This window comes from Pan troglodytes, chromosome 2 (genome assembly GCF_028858775.2).
Source record: "Pan troglodytes isolate AG18354 chromosome 2, NHGRI_mPanTro3-v2.0_pri, whole genome shotgun sequence".
Taxonomy (NCBI): Eukaryota; Metazoa; Chordata; class Mammalia; order Primates; family Hominidae; genus Pan; species Pan troglodytes.
In genome coordinates this window covers 107145866-107151865 of record NC_086015.1, presented here as the reverse complement: position 1 = coordinate 107151865, position 6000 = coordinate 107145866, and positions in this window count along the sequence as shown.

The following is a 6000-nucleotide window of genomic DNA, read 5'->3' as shown; positions in this document are numbered from 1 at the left end:
CAATTTGACCAAATTCAACAGCATTGATGATAAACATGCTACAAGGAAATTTCTTTAACCTGATAAAGAGCATCTGTGAAAAATCTACTTATTGGTTGAATAAGTAAATACTATCCCTCTAAGAAAAAGAAAATGTTAAAGAGAATCTTTACATTTTTTGTTTAACATGAATTTTAGCAAAAGCAATCAAGAAAAGAAAATCATATGAATTGAAAAAGAATAAAAAATCTGACTTAACCAACAGATGAATTATCTCCATATGTAGAAAATCCTAAGGAATACAGACACATGCAAACAATTAGACCTAGTAAACAGAGCAGGGTCATAGAATACAAGTTCAATGTAAAATATGAATTGCATTTCTACACACTAGCAATGAACAACACAACGATGAAATTAGGAATACAAATTTTTATTCACAAAAATCATAAAAAATAATACAGTACTCAGGAGTAAATTGAACAAAATAAGGGTAATATTATTACACTGAAAATTGTAAAATGTTCTTGAAGGAAACACCACTGGAAGACTTTCAGTATCCAATTTTAAAACTTACAATAAAGGTACAGTTATCAAGACACTGTGGTGCTGGTATAATAATAGACATATAGATCAGTGGGATCAAATTGAGAGCCCACAAATACCCAATTGAGTTTTACAGAGACACCACAAAAATATGTTGGGGAAAAAGATGGTCTGTTGAATGAATGGTGCTAGGACCATTACATATTCGTGTTCAAAAACATTTTTAAAAAATGAAAAACAATCTTTGATGCTCTCCTCACACCATACACAAACATGACCTCAACAAATATGGAATGATTATTCTTGAGATCAGAAACAACAAATAGTCTCTCTCATCACTTCAACCCACTTTATATTGAAGGCCTTTGTAGGTACAAAATGGGAAATTATATTGACTTACATTTGGAATTTAAAATAATATTTTATTCCTGGAATAAATGTCACCTGGCTATAATGTATTATATATTTTTTTATTTATAGAGTTGGATTCAATTTGGTGAGAAATTTTCTTTTTTTTATCTTGTAATGTATTTAATTTTGACCTTAGGCTGGCATTGACCTCATAAAATGAGTTTATAAGTCTTCTTTCTTCCCCTGTTTGCTGAAAGATTATGAAAAAGTGGTATGGTTTCTCCCTTAAGTAATTTGCAGAATTCACCACTGAAGGCATATAGGCAGGGAGGTCTCTTTGTTAGGAGGATAATAGTGGCAAATTCATTAATTTTATATTCATATAAAGCCAGTAAGGTTTTTCTAATTCTTTAGTTAGTTTTACAAATCTTTCTATTTCAAGAAACATATTTTTTAAAGTTATCAAATTTATTGACATAAAGTTGTTTTTAATATTGTCTTACTAGTCTTAATATCTGTGGTATCCAAAGTGATGCTCCATGTTTTATTTCTTATATTGTTAATTTGTGTTTCTTTTCTTTTTTTCATTCTGTCTAAAGGTATATTAATTTTATTTCTTTTCACAAAATCACCTTTGAAATGCATCTATTTACCCAGTTTTATTTAATTTACTTCTGCTTCTATTTTGATTGCTTAATTTCTTCTACTTACTTTGGTTTTAATATATCCTTTTTATACCTTCCTAATATCTAAGCTGAAGTCATGATTTTGTAGTTACAATTTTTTTGTGCCATGTACCATTAAAATACTTTACACACATGTGTTGGATGAAGTTCTCCAGAGAAACAGAACAAATAGGATGGATGGACGGATGGATAGACAGGTAGGTAGGTAGGTAGGTAGGTCGGTCGGTAGGTAGGTCGGTAGGTAGGTAGGTAGATAAATAGATGGATAGATAGATAATTGATTGATAGTAGATAGATGAGATAGATAGATAGATAGATAGATAGATAGATAGATGAATGGATGGATAAATTTCTTGTGAGAATTGACTCACACGAGTATGGAGGCCAAGAAGTCTCATGATATGCTGTCCGTAAGCTGGAAAACCAGAAATACTGATGGTGCAACTCAGTCTAAGGCCAAAGGCCTTAGGGGTAGGGGAGAATGTTTGGGGTGCAAGAGGTGGTTCCGGTGTAAGTCTTGGAGTTCTAAGGCCTTATGGTGGGAAAACTAGAAACTCCCATGTCCTAAGGTAGGAGAAGATGGATGTCCCAATTCAAGAAAACACAGACAATTTACCCTTCCTCTAGCTTTTTTATTTTTCTATTTTGTCCCTCAATGGATTAAATGATGCACTTTCACATTAGTGAGTGTAGATCTTCTTCACTCAGTCTACTGATACAAATGCCAATCTCTTCCAGAAACATCCTTGCAGACACACTCAATAGTAATAATATTTTACCAGTTGTCGGGAATTAACTCAGTTAAGTTGACACATGAAATTAACTATCACGGCATAGGGGAAATTTCTCCCAAATTATAGTACCAGGTAGCTTCTATTATTATCATGTTAACAGACAAGGATATGACACAGAGAACTTTAGTAACAACCAAAACCAGTTAACTAGAAAATGGTGAAGCTGGCTTGTGAAAACAAGAAATGTGACCCTGGAAACCATGCTCTTAATCACTATGCTGATGGCTTTCAAACATTTTAGTTTCAGGTCCTCCTTACAGTTTTTAAATTATGGCAGACCCAAAGACCTTTTTGTTTTCCTAATATATATCACAATAGAAATTAAATTTGAGAAATTTTAAATTATATAATTTTAAGTAATTTAAAAGCAACAATAATATTTCTGTTACATGTTAACACAATAGTTGTTTTAAAACTCTATATTTTCCAAATAAAACATTAGTGACAGAGTGGTATTATTTTACATATTTAAAAATATTTTTAGTTTTTGGCTTGAGAGAAGATAACTGGATATTCATATTTGTTTCTGCATTCAATCTGTTGTGATATGTTGTTTTGATTGAAGAGTAGTAAGAAAGTATATCCTCACAAAAAATATATAGTTGGAAAAGATAGTATTTTAATAACTTGGTCAGATAATTGTAAAAATTTTCACTTGACATTATAAAAAGTTGACGAGTATTATTTTCTGAAAGTTATTTGCAATGTAAAATCATATTTACAAAAAGTTTGTACTCTTTTATGTTAAATTTTATTGGTTTACCTTGCACACAAATGGATATTTTACTCATACATTGTTTATAATAACATCCATTGGTTATTTGAAAAATAGTGCTTTCCTTAATTATGTACTATATAATTAAAACAGAATAAAAATGAAAAAAAAAAAAAAAACCTCCTGAAAGAGTAATGGGTATTCCTAAGGCTTCGTTAATTACATTTTGAGAACTACTAAACTGTGCTATATACTACATATTTATCTATACATGTATCTTTTGCATACTTGTTTCTATATGTCTAGTGCAAACGTATAGGAATAAGCCAGAAACTAAGGACACTTGTTATTTTTTTCAGGGAAAGGTAGGGGAAAAATTGGCAGATTAAGTATCAAGCCTGGAAGGGAAGTTTTCTCTACGCACTTTATATAATTTTTGGTATGTTTATTAGAATGTACCTGGCATATGTTAAAATCCCTTTATCTTTGTCGGATTTTTTTTAACATTTTGATTCATTTAAAAAATATTTTTGTAAACAGAATAAAACTTCTTTTTGTTTTTAAATTTAAGATCTATACATTATCTTTTACCTGGGAGAATTTAACAAGTTTCCATTTATCAAGATCATATATACTTAAATTAAGTTTTAATTTAATTTTTTTAGTATTTTCCCCTTTCTCTGCTTTCTTCACACCCTTTCTTTCTTTCTTCCTTGTATAATTTGGCTACATTTGTTGTTCTTATCTTCCTTTACTGATTCAGAAATATGATCAGCTTTTATAGCATATACATATAAAGAATACAAAATAAATCCATGGATCAACTGTTAAAGTACAGTCATCAATAAACAATTTGTTGAATGAAATTCAGTTAATTTAGAATCTGGTCATCTTCTAGAATTAAAGAGTAGGAAAATATTTGGGAGACAATGCATGCACAATTTACAACACCATCTTCTTTCTATAATTTCTTTTGTTTGTACATGCATTTTATCAATAAAATAATATATGTAGATGTAAAAAATTAATACAAATACCAAAGTTATGTGCATTCTTTGCAGCTTGGCATTGATCTTCAACTTGGAATGTGGGTGTCTTATTTCAAGCAGAAGATGGAGTTAGGAAAGATTCTGCAGGTAGAAACTGTAGCAATCAAAACATGACCATTATTGCCTCTTAGGAAAAGAAAATACCGACCATGTCAACAGAACTTTTTGTTTCTGGCTCTTTTAAACAATGAAGAACGATTTCTTTGTACATTTTTAAACTTCTCTAACTATATTAAGGCACATATTAAAGTTGAAAAAAAACTGGTGTAAACATATTATTTGTTTTTTTCTCCTTTGGTACCTCTTACTCATTACTAAAGACATATATATTTATATATATTTTCGTATTTAAGAAATATTTTTGGTGATTTTTCCTTTAAGCATATGTGTTAACATTAAAACCATAACAATGAGAATAAAATAAGTCAACTTATAACTTTTTTAGTAATGAAAATACAAAAAAGTTTGACACTGATAGCAAAAAAATAAATTCAGTTTTTTGGTTTTTTTTTTTTGTATGTTTTGTTTTCAGTTCAAGTCAATGTGAAAATTCTGTTAGCTTCTGTTAGCATCATGTTCAACAACTGTCAGTCCTTTGGTAAGCTGCTCGTGGAATGTCAAAACCAGACAGAGGAAATCCTACAAATGAACAATGAAATGAGCTAAGGACTACAACTGTAAGGACAAAAACAAACAAACAAAACAAAACAAAACAAAAAACAACTTGAGAAGTATACCTTGGACTCAAGCTAAATGACCTAGTATAAATTAACTCAGCCTTTTTTTCTGGGGCTTATTGGGAATGCAACTTGATGAGTTCATACAGTGCAATTATTTAAAACATTGTTTTTCCACATTACAAAGGAAAATGTAGGTCTCTGTCCCTATTAAAGAAAAATGAATGTATACATTATTATATCATATGTCAAGAGAGGCATGGAAATAAAATGGGATTATCTTTTCCAATTAAGTGGCAGTACTTAGGTGGATATAAAAAGTATCTCTTCTGGGGACATCTGAATGTTTTGTGGAAGGAAAATAAAAATCTTGGGACCCCGAACTCACTATGTCAAAGGGAAAAGTCAAGTATGGGAACTGAGTTGAGCAAACCTGCCTCCCATTTTGTTCCTAAATAGATGACTACAGAGATAAAAGACAACATACCTCCCTCACAATTAACTCACAGGGAAATCCCTTGTGGGCTCCATGATCTTTACTCAAAAACAGTTCTGTTGAATTTCACCCTTACAATGTAGATTAACAGCTTATCTTCACAGGTATAGGACAAAAGACAGAACTGGTAATGATTCCTTTGCTCACCTAAGACAAATGCATATCTGACTGCTTCTTCTACTCTATGTTTATCTTATGTGAAAAACATATTTGCTGAGTGCGAGACAAATCCATAATGAGTATTCTACCCTGCCTTTGACATGTAAAATTTATATTCAGTGAGTGCTGATCAAAGATTCAAATGAATGCAACTCTTGCCCATTTTATATACCTTCCTATCTCTCTTTTTTTTTTTTCCTTCCTTTTTCCCCTGCTGCCTGCTCATTCCCATTTAAATATCAACATCCCAAAACCCTCTTTGGAAAAAGTAGGGTCACAGATGTTCCTGTGGTTTTGTGTTCCTTTTTCCCAGACACATCCTCAACCTTGGTGAAATAAATCTCAAAATTGATTGAGACCTTTCTCAGATACTTTTTGGCTTAAAGTTTTAATCACTCATATGGCAAATGAAACAACAAATTATTATAAAATATTTAAAAACACAAATGATATTAGATCCCTCAAAGGGACACATGCATTACGTTATGATACGTAAAATGTGAGGAGATTCTGAAAAATAACATACTTTTATAGGTGCATTGTTGATG